At 43.5% G+C, this 21,281-nt stretch overlaps 1 long non-coding RNA gene across 1 annotated transcript; it reads left to right on the top strand.

Moving 5' to 3' along the window:
* Nucleotides 1-17,475: 17,475 nt before the first annotated feature.
* LOC112546171 (uncharacterized) lies at nucleotides 17,476-18,210 on the top strand. Its single transcript, XR_003089803.2, has 2 exons — nucleotides 17,476-17,751; nucleotides 17,927-18,210. It is a non-coding gene; the product is annotated as an uncharacterized LOC112546171 (long non-coding RNA).
* Nucleotides 18,211-21,281: the final 3,071 nt, after the last annotated feature.

Genomic DNA, 21,281 nt, shown 5'->3' with positions numbered 1-21,281 from the left:
CACAGACATTTACCTCCCCCCCCCATCCTCCTTCTGTTCTGAAATTTGATTTGTCCTTTTCATATGTGTTCATTTTTTTTTTAATTGTATCCTTTGGTATATATGGTTGTGCCAATTTTCTTCCACTATTTGATCTGAGGAAGTGGGTCTGGCCCAGGAAAGCTCATCACCTAATAAACCATCTTGTTAGTCTTTAAAGTGCCACATAGTCCTGTATTTTGTTTCAGCTACACCAGACTAACACGGCTATATTTCTATCACTTTACTACAAACAAGTTACTCAATGGAGTTATTTTAATTCAGAAAAATATGAAACAACAGAACAAAGTTCTAAAACATGAAAGAATAATTGATTTTTAGCAACGTGAAACTAGTGTTTACCTGTGAATATTGCTCGAGACTGAACGGTCATAAATTAAATAACTCATTTACTAACTGTGAAGTAGAACGTCATTGAAATGCACGTGTGCGAGGTAGGCTGCATGCCACCTCTTCAGGCTGATTAATGGCTGTGCATCTTTTCTCTGTGTAGGGGAAACAGCTTCAGTGACTGTGACCCCTCCTTCACTATGCTATGGATGCCCATTTACATAAGAAATCAACAGGGGGATGGGAAGTCAGCAGGAGAACACCACCAGAAACTCAGCCATTTAGGGTTATCTGGTCTCTAGGGGGCAAATCATGAATTTTGGGAAATACAGCGGGGAAGGCAACAATTACATCCCTTTCTCCTGTACCAAGGAAGTAAACACCCCTGGAAAAGGGATCCCAGCCAGCCTCGGCTGAAAATGGCTTTGGCTGTGATAAGACAGCTTTAAATGGGAGGTTAGCCTACATTGAATTTAGTCTCTAGAAAGCATGTATTGATTGTGTTACCTATATTCAGAGGTGACAGTAAGCAGGTGGGTGTACAGCACCAGCAAGAGCTGTCTGAGCTGTGGCAAAAGCTAGCAGGGAGCTATTTAGCGTGCTGGAAAGGACCCAGGTTGCAATAGGACAGCACCGGTAAGAAGACCTCTCTCCTTGAACTGGAAGGAACCTTGAGAGGTCATGGAGCCCAGTCCCCTGCCCTCACAGCAGGACCAAGTGCTATCTCTGACAGATTTGCCTTAGATGGACCCCTGAAGGATTGAGCTCACTGGGTTTAGCAGGCCAATGCTCAACCCCCTGAGCTATCCCTCCCACTCACTCATTAAGGGTAGCGCTCAGCGGTTCCAGTTAACCATGGACAAGGGTTTCTCTGAGCATCCGCAGGCAAGGGATGCTCTGGCCAGGCTGGAGAAAGTCCCTTCCTGTGGTGGGGGTGGGGGCGCTCTAGCCCTCCCTTAACTGTGAATCAATTAAGCAGGATTTTACATCCCTAACATGTATACCCTTCCTGCAGCCATTCTTTTGACTCACTCTCTTAAGTCTTCATCTTGGGTAATACACTTAGCTGGCTTCATTATCAGTGCTGCTCAGTGCTGTGGTTATTGTACAAGGAGCTAGTCCTGAACTAAATCATGGTAGCTGGCATGCGGGCTGTTCACTTTGGGGACAGTGTCTGTGGGATCACGGACGAGCATAGGGCACTGGGCTGTGGTGCACCTATTGTTAACCAGCGAGCCAAAGCAAAGGCTAGCATAGCCCGGAGGAGTGTGTTTGGGGGGCTGTTAGGCTGGTGATGTCAGGGAACTGGTACCAAGTTAAGCACCAGCAAGTCCCTCTCGATGGAGGCAGACGTGTTGGGGAGGGGGGAAGGAACAAAGTGACTCTCAGTCCTGGACACCCCAAAAACTACCATGGTGGCACTGTCAGTTTGTCTGGCCAACCTAGACTGTCAGCTGTTCAGTGCAGGGCCTGTCAACTGCCATGCAGATTGATGGCCTCAGTGTTGCAAATAAAGATACTTGCCTTCAATAGGGGGCATTAGCATTAGGATGTAGGAAAGTGAGCGATGATCAGGATATGCAAGTAGGCTTGCTAACATGGGGCAATCAAAGCCATAGGCTGAATCAAGACATTTTTGCTGGAATATCTGATAGCATGTGACATTGAAGCTGGATATGAGTCACCAGTGTGCTCTTGAAGCCAAGAAGCCAAGATGGCATATTAGGTTGCATTAGGAGGAGCATTGCCAGCAGACCTAGAGAAGTGATTATCCCCCTTTATTCAGCACTGGTGAGGCCACATCTGGCCCCCCATTACAGAAAGGATGTGGATGCACTGGAGAGAGACCAGCAAAGGGCAACAAAAATGGGGCTGGAGCACATGACTGATGAGGAGAGGCCAGGGGATTTGGGTTTATTTAGTTTGCAGAAGAGACACGTGAGCAGGGATTCGATAGCAGCCTTCAACTACCTGAAGGGGGGTTCCAAAGAGGATGGAGAGAGGCTGTTCTCAGTGGTGACAGATGGCAGACAAGGAGCAGTGGTCTCAAGTTGCAGTAGGGGAGGTCTAGGTTGGACATTAGGAAAAACTGTTTCACTAGGAGGGCAGTGAAGCACTGGGATGGGTTGCCTAAAGAGGGGGTGGAATCTCCATCCCTAGGGGTTTTTAAGTCCCAGCTTGACAAAGCCCTGGCTGGGATGATTGAATTGGGGTTGGCCCTGCTTTGGGCAAGGGGCTGGACTCAATGACCTCCCGAGGTCTCTTCCAGCCCTGGGATTCATAACATTGGACACTGGTTAAGGCTAAGATTGTGACAGATGTTTTTAGGAAAAAAAAAAAGTCAGAGAAAGGTCACAGGCAATAAAGAAAAATTCATGAAAGCCTGTGACATGTCCCTGAGTTTTATTTAAAATATCCATCACAAAATGAGCCACTGAGCAGCTGTCGGGGTCTGGCCAGGAGCTCGAGAGACCCCTACCACCCATGGGGGCTCAGAGCTCCAGGGTCCCTTTCCTTTGGCTCTGAACTGTGAGGCCCTCTGTTGCCAGAACCCAGGAACTGCAGGGTGCCCCCTCGCCAGCAGCCAATCAGAGTCCTCCAGCACCCATGGCATCCGAGAGCTGCCCCACCATCTTGGAGCTAGGGGGGCAGATACCTTGGATGGTGAGGGTATCCCACAGTTCCTGGCTGAAGACATTGAGGTCTTATGGAGTCTGTGACGTCCAGACTTCCTTGACCTCTGTGATAAAATCATAGCCTTACCCCTGGTTAATAGGTGGTTAATTGAGTAATCAATTAACATTATTTCACCTGTCTATTGGCCCACTTGCAAAGTCTATTTTAAACCATACCCCTCCTCTAGGGTCGCAAGAGGCATAAAATCATCCTTTTCTACTAGGACTGTTTGTGTCAATAGATTCCTAACAACACAATCCTTTCACAGTAACACAAATACCGAGTTCCCCAAATTGAAGAGGCTGTGTGTTAAATTTACAGGAAACAAAGTGTCCTGCTTTTCTCGCTGCCTCTGTCTCAGGTGAACCTTCTTTAGGGAAATTATAGCAATCTGAATTCAAAACTCCCTACACAGCCGGAGAGATATCAGTATGTCTATCCACTGCCACAGGAGGGCCCATGAGATAATGGTTTAAACTACTGAACAGTCTTTCCTAGGATAGGAGATAGGATATAACTTAATATTGGATAATCTGATTTTGCAGTAACTATAACAGCTCAAATGACATTTTGGCTTCTTTCCTACTTCTCAAAGTGTTGAGCATATTAGTTTTTGAAAAAAACCAAACCCCACAAAGGATTACACAAAATGGTAATGCATTCAGTACAAAAGTACTCTGGGTCATATATTTATTGTAATAGCATTAATCTTTCTCCACAAGGAGAGGAGGTAAGACCTGCCATCTGTCTAAGTCACAAAACAGTTTCATAATTAAGTGGTTAAGATTAGTTCTAATTATGTAGTTAATTTTCTTAGGCAAACGAACACCCATTAGGTGAGGTGTTGCACCTTATATCAGGACAAAAATTGTTAGCCCTCTAATTATCCATATGCCCATAGAAGAGAACTATCCTACAACTGGGCTGCGTCAACACTGGCATGATTCTGCGCAAATACTTTTAACGGAAAAGTTTTTCCGTTAAAAGTATTTGCGCAAGAGAGCGTCTATACTGGCATGTGCCTTTGCGCAAAAGATTTGCTTTTGCGCAAAAGCATCCGTGCCAGCGTAGACGCTCTCTTGCGCAAGAAAGCTCTGATGGACATTTTAGCCATCGGGCTTTCTTGCGCAATAAATTGATGTTACCTGTCTACACTGGCCTCTTGCGCAAGAACACTTGCGCAAGAGGACTTATCCCTGAGGGGGAGCGTCAGAGTATTTGTGCAAGAACCAATGATTTCATACATTAGAACATCAGTGTTCTTGTGCAAATACTCGCAGCCAGTGTAGACAGGTGGCAAGATTTTGCGCAAAAGCAGTCGCTTTTGTGCAAAATCCTGCCAATGTAGACACAACCCTGATGTTAACAAGACCACGGGTTAGCAAGACTGTGGTTCTCATCAGTCTCATAATTCTGCCCAGAGTAAAAAAAACAAAACAAAACCATAAAACAAAAACCCATCCCAAAATATAAGTAACTGGAATGATTAACAATCAACAACAAAGCTCAAATTTGGGCTTTGTGAAAAGGGAGGGTGAAAAATCAAGGGGTGAAGCTGCTGTATAGTGATACATTTCAAAAGGAAGGAGGTGTAGAGATAGGGGAAGAAAGCAAACCTGCAGGATAGGTAGAAGGGATTTAGAATGTCCAGACTGGGGGTTTTACTGAGAAAAGAAGGTCTTGAGAAGTTGTGGTGTGGAGAAATGCAATTCCCAGCTCACATGGTAGTCTCTCCTAAGCAATAGCAAGCTGCAGGAAACCTGCCTTTTCCCTCTTAGCCCAGGCCTACACTTCCCTTATTTCAAAATAACAAGCAGAGCGTCTACACTACCAAGCCTGTTATTTTGAAATAAGGGGCTGGTTATTTCGAAATAACTCCTTTTCTTGGCATACCTTTGGGGAATAAGCTTATTTCGAAATAGTTATTTCAGGAGTTAGTATTTTGAAACAATTTCCTAGTGTAGACATGGCCTTATAGTTCAAACTTCTTTGTTCTCATCTTTGATTAGTAAGAGTAACTTGGATGGGGCTAGATTATGCTACACTTATGTTAATAGTATCTTGCACCATGAAAAGTAATAATCAAATCAATGGGACCGCTTGAGAAGTAAGATTCTATTGAAAATAAGTGAGGGTATTGAAATCTGACCCTTATTTTTCAAAGTTCAGGATTTTTAATATGTAATTTTCACGGTACCCTTTCTTGATGTGTCTTATTTTCTAGACTCAGTTTGGTTGCTTAGCTTTCAGTACTCTGTAATTTGCATTTCTTTATATAATGTAGAGTTCTGACTTAAAGGCATTTCCTTGTCTGACATATATCAACAATTTATGTTAATACACACTTATAATTTTAGATCGACATGGTGCCTAAATGAGAATGGACTACTTTGAAAATGTACACCCAAGTATGGGATCTAAGGTCTTTCAAATATCTAGTTTGCAATTATTCTGGGCATGGATATGTCTATGCCTATTTAATGCCCTGAGAATGTTTTTAGGGAACTACCTACAAACTAAGAAAAATTGATTAGTTCTCATGGGATTTTCAAAGGAGCTTAAAAAGGAACTGGATGCCTAAATCCTATTGAAATTCAATGGAAGTTGGGTTCCTAACTCCCTTAGGGTAATTGCAAATCCTAGTAGCAATTTTTATGGCATAAAAACTTATTAAAATCAGCTAAACAAAGCTAACATAACATAGGCAGCTGGAGAAAGCCATGTATTATCTTTACATTAGAACTGTTACAAAGAATGTCTTGAATCTCCTAGCAGGCTACATAATGATGAATTTACTGCCAGAGGGATGTATCTGAAACAAAGCTGATCCAGCTGAGTTAGTATTATGTTCATGCTACACACACAGAGGAGGTTAGACATATGCTTACACCCTTCTAACCCATCCCTTATTTTTAGAATTTTCAAGCTTGCAGCTGGTTAAAAACTGGAAAAAGCATGAGAATTTTTTTCCTCAAAATTCTGTTGGATTTTTTTTTTTGGACCAGCTCTAATTGAAAGATTTATTACCAACAGCCTCCTTCTGGCTGGGAGTCGACGGAGAACTGGGAATGACTGAACTAGTAGACAGAGGTGAGAAGCCCCAGGAAATCCTGGAGGGATGTGAAATGAAAGGTTGGTGCAATGTTAAGTAAGCGAGAGAGAAAGGAATGGGGACACACAACCATGAGTCCACAGGCTCTGACAACACAGTGTTCCCATGACCTAAATGCTGACCCCCACAATAGTCCATCTTAAGTGTGCTCAAGATGGGATGTTTTTCTCCGAGAGATGATCTTTTCCCTAAAAGACATGCTGCAGTTCAAACAGGCATTAATTCAGAGAAATTACCTGGCTTGCCATCTCTGCTTTCCCCTCATATCTGGCCATCTCTTTCTCGCTCATTGGGAGAATGTTGCTCATGCAAACCATGCCCTCTCTTTTGCCTATAACCAGAGCCCTGATCTAGGAAAGTACACCACAGTCAGGGAGAGCTAGTTGGTGGGAAGGGTGTGTGTCTTACTCCCCTCTCTACCTCGTGGGTGGCTGCATTAGATCATGGTGCAGTCTAGCCCATACAGAAGATAGATAATTGCCTAGGGGTGATCTCTTCCCCACTAATTATTTGAACCCAAAGAAGCTTTATTTTAACCTCAAGATGATTCTTACCAACAACCACAGGACATACCACACTAATACCAACCCTGGTACCTTCCCTTGCAACAAACCCCGTTGACAGCTTTGTCCACATATTCACTCTGCTGATACCATTATTGAACCTAACAAAGTGAGTTATAAGATCAAGAACACATATTCCTGCGCATCCAGAAATATAATTTATGCTATCATGTGCCGAAAGTGTCCATCTGCTATGTACATTGGACAAACATCTCAGACACTTCGCCAAAGGATCAATGCCCACAAAACAGATATCAGACAGGATCACAAAGAAAAAACAGTTTCTTGCCACTTCAACCAGAAAGGACACTGTCTCAACGACTTGATTACCTGCATCCTGCTTCAAAGACCTTTTAAGACTTCACTTCAAAGAGAATCCTCTGAACTGTCATTCATGCTTAAATTCGACACTTTACACGCAAATTTGAATAAAGACGCTAATTATCTTACCCATTACAAAGATAATTGGGGAAGCTATCACCTGTAATATCATTAGCTCACAGACATTTACCTCTCTCCCTTCCCCCCCCCCCCATCTCCCTTCTGTTCTGAAATTTGATTTGTCCTTTTCATGTGTGTTCACTTTTTTTTTTAATTATATCCTTTGGTATATATGGTTGTGACAATTTTCTTCCACCATTTGATCTGAGGAAGTGGGTCTGGCCCACGAAAGCTCATCATCTAATAAACCATCTTGTTAGTCTTTAAAGTGCTACACAGTCCTGTTTTTTATTTTACATCAGTCATTCAATACAGCTTGGAGCAGCACAGAAAAGCTGGCTCAACTCCACTAATAAGATGCCCTCTTCACTTAAGCCAGACTCCAACTGTAGTTTTCTCCTAAACTTTCCACTCCTTCCCAGTCTTAGGCCAGGTCTACACTATGGAAGACAGTTGACCTAAGATACCCATCTCCAGCTACGAGACCCATCTCCAGCTATGAGAATAGGGTAGCTGGAGTCAACGTATCTTAAATCAAATTTTGGTGTTATCCTTACTGCAGGAGATTGATGAGAGAAAGCTCTTGAGTTTTTCCTGTTGACTTCCCTTACTCTTCATAACCCCTTGCAGTACTGGGATCGACAGCGGTGCCATCACTGGTTGATTTAGCGGGTCTTTATTAGACTCACTAAATCGAACACCAGAAGATTGATCTTGGAGTAAGTGTAGACTTATTATCTCGGACTCCTACACAGATACATTTTACATCTCCGCAGCATCATCATATCCTAGCATAGCAACTTGTCTCCACCCACACCTGCTCCTTCACAAGGACACCAACTCTGAATATGTCCTATTGCTTGATGTCCTCTGACAGAAGTGTCTTCTTTCCCAGCATGCTGTCAACTGAGACAGATTTGGGGGATTAGTATTGCTTTGCTGACAAGTCAAAAAGGATACAATAAAAATCTGTCCTCCTGAGATGACAAACTGATGAGGAATTTAAATATACATTTGGTCTAATTTTTTTTAAAGCCACCGTTGCATGCTGTTACTCCAAAGATATTAAAAGGACATCCATTAAAAAAAATAATTTCCCTGGCTGCTGAATGCTTCTCAAAACAGATAGACCATATTATATAAGCAGAGCTATTTACAATCTCACGTCTACCCTTGAAAATTGCTTTTTTAATATCACGGTTCTATTCTTTTTTCACTGCAATAGTCTTTAGAGGCTTTGAATTTTTTCCCCATCCTTTCCTGGAAGCTATTTGCTACTTCCCCCATGACATTAGCTCAGATTTAGGCTGGTCCAGCCATGCTTTACATTATTCTCTTGTTCCTTCCCCATAAACTGTTGGCATCTATTTTTCTGTATTGTTCTCTTTTGGGTGACAAAGTTTGGGTACATCCATACAGCACGGCTAAAGTCAAATTAAGCTACACAGCTTCAGTTACATCAACTGCGTAGCTGAAGTTGAAATAGCTTAATTCGGCATTTGGCGCTGTCTACACAGCAGGAAGTCAAAGGAAGATCACTCTTCCTCCGACTTTCCTTTCTCCTCGTGAAATGAGGGTTACCAGGAGTCGGAGTAAGACGTCCTCCAGCTCGACATTATTTTGAAATAAAGCCTTGTCATGTAGATGCGCACTATGATATTTTGGAATCACGTCAGTTATTCCGAAATAACGCTGCTGTGTAGATGTACCCTTTGATTTCATAAGCCCCAAAATGTTGGCATGCTCATCCAAATGTAGCCACTTTTTTTGTCTTCTCCTCACTTCTCTGCATCCCAACCAATCAATGTTCTTCACCTCACCTTATAATAATAGGTGGGTGCCTTGTCTAACAGCTCTCTCTTCCTCCCTAAGACCATTTCTCCCTCTCTGCTAAGCACACTGGTGCCTCAGATTTATTCCTAACACTTCTGGACCTACTCAGTCTTGTGTTGTGTTCTGTTTCCAATGCTACTCTTCCCCCCCTCCCTGGTCATTTGCATTGCTCCTCAACCCAATATAGGGTCTCAACAGACTCCCCCTGCCTTTCTTGATACAGTTCACAAAATCTCAGTAGGTTTGGCAGGCTCTACAAGGCTCAGTATGGCTGCTGTTTGCTCATTATTATCAGCTGGGAATTTTACATAAAAAATTAACATGGTATTCGTGCTCTTGCAACCTGGCTCATACATAATCCAGGATGTCTCCTCTTTATAATTCCTGCTTGTAGCATGGTGTTGGTTTGGCTCCTCCAACCCCCAATAATGTTCCTTGACCACTGCCTTGTACAACAACCTTCTCAAAACCAATTGGGGTTTCTCCAGCAAGAGAAAACCAAAGCTGCTTTGGCATGAAACTGAAAGGGGGCAACAAGATTTCCAGTGTACCGCTTGCTTTTTGCTTTCCCATCCCAGGCTCTCCGCGGATATATACACCGAAGAATCGTTTAACTGGCTTCTGTGCTGATCCTGAGGATCTCATTTGTTCAGTGTTTTTTTTAAACCGAGTGGGCTTAAAGATGTTCCCAACTTACCATCGTCTTCTTCACCCCCTACACATTCTAATCCAAGCTCGTCCATTTTCTGTGCTGAAAGGTTGTCAAACAGGTAGCAGCTAGGTCAGTGCTTGGAATTATGTCAGCTTTTAGCAGCACGTTTCTAAGCAACGGGAGACCTCTAATGCTGGTAGTAACTAAGCGAACAGCTAGAAGGAGTAAACAGGTTTGTACTTCCGTAAATGTCTAAATAGGTGCCAAATCACTCATTTATTAATAATGGTATTTAAAGAGACTCTGGTGACAATATTGTAATTAGATGTTTGTCCACATTGCTCTTAGCAATTCAGGTGTTTGCAGGCCAGACAGTGCTAGGGACACTAGGCTGCAAAAAATAAATTAATTATGGATGTCATGCTGCATATTTTAAAAACACATTTGCACTGCTATTTGATCTTTCCAAAGCTAGAGCAGGATTATAAAAAGATGGTCACCGACCTGCAATGCAGTTGCTAAGACAAATATAAAATGAAGTGTCTGGATTGAAGATGAAACAAAAGACAGGACTATGCAGCACTTTAAAGACTAACAAGATAGTTTATTAGGTGATGAGCTTTCACGGGTCAGACCCATTTACCATCTTGTTAGTCTTTAAAGTGCTGCATAGTCCTTTCGTTTCAGTTAGACCAGACTAACACGGATTGAAGATGGATTTTGAAAGTCCCTGAATACCATTTGTAACCATGCATAAGAAGAACAACAACTTTTTGGGGCCCCTCTGCTCCAAGTGAATTCAATTCTCTCCTTTCTGTAGCACCCTAGAGCATTTAGAAATGAATGTAGATGCCTATCTCCTACAGCTAGAAAGGGCATTGAAAGGACATTGAGTTTAGTCCCCTGCCTTCACAGCAGGACCAAATACCATCCTGGACAGATTTTTGCCACAAATGGCCTCCTCAAGGATTGAACTCACAATCTTGGATTTAGCAAGCCAATGCTCAAACCACTGAGCTATCCCTCCCCCCAGTTTCCATGGACACCCAAAGTTACACACTCATGTAACATTAGCTGGCTTATTTGAATTTGAAGTAATGGGATCCTTGATGTGCTGAGGTGGAGAGTCCAATACCTCAGCCCTGAGCCTCTCCAAGGGTACAGGGAATCCCACAGAATCGCCCTCTTACCCAAGAGGTGGGCCAAGATGTGGATCACATATTAAGTTGAGTGGGAGCTACTGGTAGGCGAGTGAGCCCTCTTTTGGCTTCCCTGGTTAACGTAGACTAGAGGCTCTGAGAGGAATGAAAGCGGTTTGGAAGGGACACACTGAGGTAATGCCTGTGTTGCTGTTAGGAGATGATGTTACTGGAGTTCTCTGTATAGACCAGGGCTGAGCAAGATGTGGCCCAGTGGCCGGAGTCAGCCCACCTAATGTTTTGATCCAGCCCAAGGACTGCATCTAGCTGCTTTCTATTTATATCCTGCTGTCCATCCCACTGAATTTCCAGGCCACCGCCGTAGGATCCTATTTAAATGGCTTCCCGCTCCCAGTTGTGGTGCTACCCTGGCAGGGGCTGGTGTCATGAGCCTTTTAAATATCCACAGGAACCTCAGATGGTTGCCAGGCAACGGGGCTGGGAGTCACGAGCCCTTTGCTCTGTTTTTACTTCAAAACCTCTGGCCCCAGACAACTTTAGGGGGAGGCTAGTCCCTAGTCCTGCCCCTTCCACCCCAGGCCCCACCCCTTCCAGGGAGGAGGTGGAATTGGCCCATGACCAATACCAAAATTCATTAAGTGACTCTTCTGCAAAAAATTTTGCCCTACCCCGCTACAGATCAATACTTATATATTCATGTATTAAGACCGATAATACATGTAGGGCATGTCTGCACTAGGAAACCATTTCAAAATAACTCTTGAAATAACAAAATTGAAATTGCGTGTCCCCACTAAAGGGAAGGCTCAAAATTAGTCCAAGGCAGGCTCTGTTATTTTGGACGTGCTACCTTGACTTAGAGCCCCCAGAAGCTCTGGGGACTAATTACTTCCAATTACTCTGGGGAGTAGTTATTTCGAAATAGCAGCAGCTGAGCATCCAGACCCACACTATTTCGAAATAATTTCAAGATAAGCCTTATTCCTCGAGGAAAGGAGGAGTGCAGATTTTGAAATACCCAACCCATTGTTTTGAAACAACAGGCTTGGTAGTGTGGACGCTCCACTTATTATTTCAATATAAGGGGAGTGTGGCAGGGTGCTCTTGCCTGGCCCCCCCTCCCGGAGGACAGCGGAAGCCCCCGTTCCAGCTAGCGCAGCCCCGACGCGTGCCATTCAACATAGTCCTATGAGGCCAGGCCCTCTGGCCCGAGTCAATATACACACAATCCTGCAGGGCCCTTTAAGGCTAGGCCCACTGCCCTGAGTCCATAAACACAGTTTAAGTCTGGCCCTTTAAGGCAAGGCCTGCACTGACGGTTCAGGGCTGTAGCGGGGACGTACCCCAGGCAGGGGGACCCGGGCCCACCCTACTCCACCGGGTCCCGGCCCAGGGCCCTGTGAGTGACCAGACGGCGTGCCACTCCCTCGGCGGGGAAATCCGGCCGAAACGCACCGAGGTTCCCGTGCAGGAGAGGCGGCTCTCACTCCTGCCCTGGGCCACTTCCTACCTGCTCCGCTGGGGTTCCTTGCCATGTACCCATCCAGTTTACTGCACCCTCTGGGGTGGTGTCTCCTCGGCGGGCAGCCCCTGGGATGCACCAACTCGCTTCTGCCTCCCCACCAGCCTTTTCTAGAGTCTCTGGTTGCGGCTGTTCAGGAGCTCCTTCCACAGGTCCTTCTCCTCCAGCTGCCAGCCCAGACTGAGTCCTTCCCCAGGCTTTTATAGCGGAGCTACAGCCCGGGCATGCTCGGTAGGGCTGCGGGGGAGGGGCCTCTGCAGTCAGGTAACCCTGGCTGGGCCCTGCAGATTCAGTGATGGGCTGCCTCGCCCTGTCACAGGGAGTTATTTAAAAATATCTCTCTACTGTGGAACAGGGCATAAAGACCTCCCTTTATTGTCATGTAAGAATGAGGCCTGCAATATTCTTTCTAAATGTTCAGGTTCAATGAAGTAGTTATATTAGAAACAGCTTCCCAACGGCAGTTCTTAACAGGTGCAGGAGGGTACCTTCAGGGGCGGATTAAGACCTTTAGAGGCCCTAAGCACTGAAAAGATTATGGTGTCCCCCCCCCACGCAATTCAAAATAAAAACAATACTATACCGTAAAATCTCATTTTTGGGGTGCCCCTGCTTTGCTGATGCCCTAAGCATGTGCTTAGTCTGTCTATTGGGTTATCTAGCCCTGGGTACTTTACACAGTTGCCTACTAGTTTCTTTTCTTGAAACTCTGCTCAGCCAGACCAGCTTAAGCTCCCTTGAGCTTCTTAACACTCACGGAGGATACGTGTACACTAGCCCCCAGATCGATCTAGGAAGGCTAATGAGGGCGACCGGAATTGCAAATCAAGCCGGGATTTAAATATCCCCCTATTGATTTGTATGTTCCCGGCCAGTTGCCATTTTAGAAATTGGCTAGGCCGAAGTAACTGCCCGCGTCTATACGCGGCAGTGAAACGGGATTCCGATTTAAGGCCCTAACTTGAATTAGCTGGTATTCCTCCTGCAATGAGGTTTACCAGCTAATTCGAATGAGTTACTTCGGGCTAGTCAATTTCTAAAAATAGCGACTGGCTGGGAACATGCAAATCAAGCGCGGGATGTTTAAATCCCGGCCTGATTTGCAATTCCAGGCACCCTCATTAGCCTCCCTAGATTGATCTAGGGGGCTAGTGTAAATGTACCCGGAGTGAAATTCAGGGTTGACAGGCTCAAGGGGCTGTAAGTCACACAATGATAAGTGTGCATGCGTCAGAGTCTGGAAGTGTTTAAGTAAATTGAAAGATTAGAGGGCACCATGAGAATGTATTTTACCCATTGAGGAGTTGATGGAAGATGGCATAAGTGGCTGCACACTCCTATATTTCTTAGTTTTATTAATTTAGATCTGAAAATAAGCTTTCTTGAAGCACAATCAAAAGCAAACATTTCCCTGTGTATTTCACACTATCTTCAAGGCCAAAATTCAAGGCCCTTCTTATTTTGCCCTAGTGTTGTCAACTCAAAGTCTTTGCTGAGTTTTTAGCTACCTCTAAAGATCCCAAAATGTGCTGACTCACAATTCATTTCTTGGACAGAAAGAATTCTGTTAATTCAACAACTCTTGCTGCTGCTCTCCCTTTCCTGCTATAATCCCTTGACAATCCCAGCCCTCTTTTCTAGGGAATCCTGATCATGATCTCACAATAGTTTTTTAACAGTGTAATTGGCATAAACCTGCATATGCAGTGACATCATAGCACACTCTCATAATTTGATTTGCATAGAGGACTCCTATTGCTACCGCCCAACTTCATTCCTCAGATGAAATATTTTGACATGTTTTGTGAGAAAGTAAGGTCACAAATCAGTGCACACAATGAAATAAAAACAGTATTAAGGCAACACATATATGTGACAGGGTAGTTCACTCACTGCTAGACTGGAACCTCTTCCTCGCTGCTTGGAGATTAGCTCATCAGGTCACCACCTCTCCCCATGGTTGCCTGCTGTCACTCGGTTACACTCTCGCTGTAGGCTCAGCCCTCCAGTACCCTCCCAGGCTGTGTCTTGATTATACCCCTCTGCAGACAGAGAGAGGCAGATTAGTCACTTTGGAAGTGCAAATGAGCTCGGGATTTAAATATCCTGGGCTTCATTTGCATAATCATGTTCCGACGCTGTGCCGATCAGTGAAAGTAAAGTGTAGCCGCGGTTCTGCCAACAGCGGGGAGCTTTTTTGGCAGCTCCTGTACTCCTCATTTTGCTAGAGAAATGGAACCAAGAGCAGCTAGAGGGAATACATGGCCCCTGCCCTGTGAGATAACCAATTACTGATCTACAAAATGTAAAAAACATAGGAAAGAAGGGTAGGAATAAATGGCCAGTTTTCAGATGGAGCAAGGTAAATATTGACGTCTGCCAGGGATCTGTACTGGAATCAGTGCTGTTCAGCATCTGGCTCAATTTGCAGATGATATGACACTACTCAGGAAAATAGAGTCCAAAGAAGGGTTACAAAAGGGATCTCACAAAACTGGGTGATTGGGCAACAAAATGACAGATGAAATTAAATGTGATAAATGCAAAGTAATGCACATTGGAAAACATAACCCACAAAACACACATAAAATAATAAAGTCTAAATTAGCTGCTACCATTCAAGAGAGAGATTTTGGAGCCATGCTGAATAGTTCTCTAAGAACATCCACTAAATGTGCTGCAGTAATCAAAAAAAGCAAACGGTGCTGGGAATCATAAAGGATTAGTTAATAAGACAGAGAATATCATATTGCTTTTATATAAACCCACGCTATGTGCACATCTTGAATAATGCATGCAGATGTGGTTGTCCCATCTCAAAAAAGACATATTGTAATTAGAAAACATACAGAAAAGATCAACAAAAATGATTAAAGGTATGGAACAGCTTCCATATGAGGAAAGGTTTAAAAGACTGAGACTTTTTATAGACGTCTATCATATCCCCTCTCTTTTCCAATGAAATCGTGACTGGTGTCCTAAGGAAGTGTTATTTACTCCTCATAGCACAAGAACTAGGGGTCACCAAATGAAATTAACGGGTAGCAGTTTTAAAACAAACAAAAGGAATTATTTTTTCATATACAGAGTTAACTCGTGGAACACCTTGCCAGATGATGTTGTGAAGGCCAAGACTATAGCAGAGTTTAAAACAAGAACTAGATAAATGCATAGAGGATAGATCTAGGCTGAGCCAGGCTGAGCATGGAGGCTGTCTCTAATCTAGTTTTGCAGAAGCTGGGAATGGGAGACAAGGGATGGATCAGTTGGTGGATTACTTGTTCTGTTCATTCCATCTGAAGCATCTGGCATTGACCACTGTTGGAAGATAGGATACTGGGCTAGATGGAATTTGGTCTGACCCAGTTTGGCCGTTCTTGTGTTCTTCTATTCATATTACAGCTAGTGGTTTACCTACAATGCTTTAATAGGTTGACAGTTTCATGTACCCTCTTACAAAATATAGCCTTGCTATAAGCTTATGAGATTGTTTTATTTTGGTGTGATAACAGAACTTTTTTGGGGGGGGGGGCGAGAGGAGAGAATGCAAGACTGAGAGTAGAGAAAAGCTCTAAGATTACAGAATCATAAAAGAAGAGTTTTGGATTTAAACAGAGACATTATTTCAAGCTATTAATTCTACAAACTTGACAGTGGAACTGCACACAGTGATATTATTAAAGCTATATTTAATAACAGCAGACACTGCACTGGTACATTTGCCTTGTGAGGAAAGAGTGCGTAGAGTTGAGGAGAGGCAAACACGGAAAAAATGGTCTTCCTGGGTTTTTTTTGCCCTACACCTTGAGTGTTTGGAGTTCAACAACATCCTCAGAGATCAAATAGTTAGACTGTAACAGACTGTGATGAATATCGCTAAGTCAGTGTTTCACAGGAAACTTTCCAAATGGCACTGAACGAGGTCTCTTATAGCTGCGTATTCTAAATAGACCCTTGGTGTAAATTACATCAAAATAATTTCCACATGAAACCAGGAGTTCAAGGGTGATGTGCAGAATAAGGTGGCCGTTGTTTCACAGCTGGCTGCTTCCTCCTTGGTTTTGTTTAGGTGTCTTCTGTTTACATGAGTATAAATCTAAATGGATACAATTGTGTATAGAGAGGGATGGAAGATGGTGTAAGTTACTGCACTTTCCCCTATGAATTTGACCATAAGGGAACGTAATCAAAATCTGTCTGTCCATTATATATGGCCAACACAAGTCTCTTTCTCAGATCCTAGGTTCCATCAGCACCAGCAATGTTACATTTCTGAGAATCACTATTGCGGATCTTATCACTTTATTTAGTTGAATATACACTATAAGATGACATCTTAAAGAAATGCTTACTGTTAGCTCTGGTACCCAGGACTATGTAAAACACAAACATAATATTAATCATTTGTAACAAATTATTTAGCCTTTGAGTATGTTGTGAAACTCAAAATAGTCTGGGTGTAAGGGATAAAACCAGGTAGGCATTCTTGCATATTATCTTCCATTCCCTCCACGTGCTTTTTAGAAGATAAGCAAATCTCCAATATAGTTTATTTCACCTAAATTCCGTACGGATTTAATTACACGCATATTTGTATTTCAGTCGCAACCAGAAATCTCAACCAGATGTGAGGGCTCCACAAAGAGATACACCAGAGATGGGGAAGCTTTTTCGGCTTGGGGGCTACCAATCCACATAAAAATCAGTCGGGGGCCACACACAAGTGAGAAGCAACCCCCCCACCCAACAAAAAACCCTCACTATGTGGCCCCCAGCTGAGAAGAAAGACACTCCTCACATTCCCCTTGCACACCAGAGCCTAGAGAAGGGTTGAGTCTAATAGGTTATGTGTGCTCCAGTCGTGCAGGGGGACTGGAATGCCAGTGTGGGCTCCCAAATGCTGCATCCGGCCTCTGGACCTGAGGTTCCCCACCCCGATATACACATTCAGAAACATAACACACTAGTAAAATCTATAACACTTCTGGGCTAACATCCCATGTCACCACTTTACTTGGCATAGCTATCAAAACGTTTAGTTTTTACCTTTTATAGTCATGTTGACACACAGTAAAATGAATAGCCATATAAGGCAAACCCCACTGTAGCCCATCACAGGTGAGTACGTGAGGTTATCCTATGTCACACTGAGCAGCCTCGTTATGTGCAACCAACAGGGCCAGCTCAGCTCACAAGCTCAGAAACCTACCACCCAAGACAGGCTGTGGGCCTCACATCAGAGGTGCTGCTCCAGCAGTCAAATACTTGCCAGCCAAAAGCATAACAGGAAATGGCAAGGTACACACGCAGCAGGAGCAAAAGCAGGAACTGTCGTTGGAGGCAATCCAGGGGAGGTCGCGGAGGAAGATACAGAAGGAGGCGGCGTAGGAAGAGATATGGGAGAAGGAGGAGGAGGAGGAGAGGTGAAGGCTTTCACAATAAAAATGTCTAATGTATAAGGGTATTTTACTTGTATAGTAATAAAGTCACTACATTATTGTAATATATAATTTATTTCTTGGACAAATCAGAAAAAAATGATATTGCATCTAACAAAAACTGGACACACAAGTAACAACTAGTTTAACTTCTCTTTAGGTCGTAGATATCGGTCAAGCAGAAGGAGGAGGAGTAGGAGAGGAAGGAGGAGGAGGAGGAGGAGGAGGAGCTATTAAACTCCAGATGGTTTCCTGTTCTCCTTGACTCTGAAATTTGAAAACTCATCAACCATCGTCTCCAATTTCTGCTCACCAAAATGGCATAAAAACCAAACCAAAATTAAAACAATCCTTCCATCAAAACCCTAGCAATGACCTCCCAAGATGGAAGCAGCCTGCTAGAGTATGAACACCAGCACCTGTCAATAAAGCTGTGAAACTTCATTTCTGTGTTCTTAGATCATTGTTTCACGGAGAGCTTTTGGAATGCTGAATGCATGCTGCTGTCAGTACAAGTTGTTAGTAACAGAGTATGGGTCAAAGGGAATAGTCGGGGGAAAAGGCAAACTATCACTTATGAAGGAAAAAAACACAGACTGGGAAGTAAAAGCCAATTTTCATCATGCTAGAAGAAGAGTTTAATATATTGATCTGGAACAAAGCGGAAAATTTTACAGTATTTTGGGGGATAGTCAAGAATGGAGGAGACTGAAAAGCTCCAATGGCACACACATGCTACCATGTTCAAAAGTAGCAATTTTTTTAAGGTACAAGGGATGAGCTGGAAAGCATAATGCCTTTGTAAATCAATGAAATGTCCTCACTTGACTCTGTCAACAACTATGAACTAGAAACAGAAGGCAGGTACAGACACCTGTGTGAATAATGACTAGATACAAAGTCAGTAAGTGTGTGTGTGTGTGTGTGTGTGTGTGTGTGTGTGTATAAAAGATGGGGGGGGAGTTGTAAAAATTTCAAGGCACCTAAGCATTAGAATGTCCCCACTTCAAAAGTGACTTGACTTTAGCATAAGTTTAGGCTCCTAAATCTCTCAAAATCTGACCCTTATGTTCCTAAATCCCATTTCTTTCCAAAAAACTCAGGCTCCCAAATGCCTAAGTTACATTTGAAAATGGGGATATTGGATCCTAAGTCATTGAGGTGCTTTAAAAAAAAGGTACCAATATTCTCATATGTGTTAAGCATTTGCTTTAGATTTTAAGTACATTCCCTTTTAAATGACACTTTACTTTTTGCTAGGATAAAAATTAACTAGAAGTTCCTAGTCTGTCTTCTAGCTAATTCATAATTTTTTCTCTCCACTTTGTCATCTTCTCTGTCAGTCTCTCTTATCTCTCTTCATATAGAAAAGCTTGGGGGTAGTTTGAGTTTACAGAGCAGATAAACAAATAGGAGCCTATATAAAGATACAATAGCCATGAGATAATATTCTCTCCTTCTGAAATCTTGAAACAACTCACCCCACAAGATGCAGATGCTGTCAGAGCAGGGGCCAGACAGAATATTCTTCCTACCAGAAACAACAGAAAAACAGCAAGTGCAATGAATCCACCAAAATAAAGGTCAGAAAAAGGACGTGTATTTTTTACCCTTTAAATAGGAATTATTTTGGTGTATAGTATATGCTCCTGTTTGTAAAATAATCACCAGGAAGGGTTTACCTAGCTCCAGTGATTACTTAGGCCTTATGTAAGGGCTGTTACTGCCGGTGTTGTCAAACCCTTATAGTCCCTTTACATATAGGGTGTGTCTAGACTACATGGCTCCGTTGACGGAGCAATGTAAATTAGTGTAATTGATAGTCAAAGAAGCGGGGATTTAAATAATCCCCGCTTCATTAAAATAAATATGGCCGCTGTGCTGTGCCAACAATCAGCTGATCCGACAGAGCACGGCAGTCTAGACGCGGATCTGTCAGCTGGGGAAACCTTTGCCGACTGATCCCTTATGCTTCGTGAAACGAGGTTTACAGGATCGGTCAGCAAAGGCTTCCCCAGCTGACAGATCCGCGTCTAGACTGCCGCGCTGTGTCGGATCGGCTGATCGTTGGCACAGTGAGGCGGCCATGTTTATTTTAATGAAGCAAGGATTATTTAAATCCCCGCTTCTTTGACTATGCCGAATGCACTAATTTACATGGTTCTGTTGATGGAGCCATGTAGTCTAGACACACCCCTAGAGTCTACCAGCTACTTTGAAATAGGAATAAGAGATCCTCCGGAAAAGGGCTTTATTCCGGAGGATCGGGCCAGTCTAGATGCTTTTTTCCGGCTTTTCCCCAAGCCAGAAAAAAGCGGCGGACATCTTTATTTAAATCCCGCGGGGGATATTTAAATCCCCCGTGGATTTCCCTATTCCCAAGTTTAAAATTAGCATGCCCCTTTCGAAAAAGGGGCCAGTGTAGACGTAGCCTCAGTGTAATAGTCAGCTTTCACTCCCACCTTCCAGAACAGCAAAAAGTTTGTTTCCTTACATTGACTTCTACTTCTTCTATTTCTGGAGGCAGCACAGGTATCCCATCCTCATCACCATGTTGTTATATCATTTGGAGTTACAGAGTTTAGAAAGAAATCACTTGAAACACAGAAAGCTTGAAGCAGTCACAAGCTTCCATTTATTCCATAAACACTGAACTAACTAGAACCAGCCCAAACCGACTGGGCTGACCCATAATGACCTAACTCAGTTACTATAACAACAAGTTCTATATATACATAACAACCCAACATACAAGCAGGGGAAGGGGGGGGACAGGCTGGAGCCCTAGCCCAGTACAGCATGGCCATGAGGAGAGGGACCTTTCCTGGTCTGGCAAATCCCCTAGTATAGGATAAGTCACTAGGGTTGCCAGGTGTCTGGTATTGAACCAGACAGTCTGGTATTTTCACTTCCTGTCTGGTAAAAAAAAATTCAGAAAATACCGGACACCTATATTGTCCAGTATTTTCTGATTTTTTCCTGGCTGGGAAGTGAAAATCCTGGGTGCTTACCAGATTCCACAGGGGAGCTATCCAGCCTGGCACAGGGAGGCAAGATGGTGGGCAGCTGCCTGCAGCCTGTTAGGGCCAAAAAGCCTCAAAAGCAAAGCGTTTCTTAAAGGGTCCATGCTGGGTTGGGTTGTTTTTTTTTTTTTTTTTTTACTTAACAACTCTCAGGGTCTCAGGGTCCTTTTTTTTTTTTTTGCTTAACAACTCCCGGGGTCCTTTTTTTTTCCGGTATTTTTTCAGAAGCCATCTGGCAACCCTACAAGTCACATCCTGAATGTGCTGGACCAGCAAGGTCGAACCTGTAGTGGTTCAAAATAAGCCCCTTAACACAACTTACTTATGGACTATAAATGGTTTTGCTAAATCCTGGGCCCCTGACTAGTGCTCAGGCCTATACTTATTAGTCTAGCAGCCCCTTAAAACAATGGGGCCTGAGGGTAGGGCAGGCCGCAATGCCTGCACCAGTCCACTGTCAATACAGCCAGGGCCCGGTTCAGGCCAGTCGTC

The sequence above is a fragment of the Pelodiscus sinensis genome, chromosome 5 (genome assembly GCF_049634645.1).
Source record: "Pelodiscus sinensis isolate JC-2024 chromosome 5, ASM4963464v1, whole genome shotgun sequence".
Lineage (NCBI taxonomy): Eukaryota > Metazoa > Chordata > Testudines > Trionychidae > Pelodiscus > Pelodiscus sinensis.
This window is presented reverse-complemented; position numbering and strand designations above follow the sequence as displayed.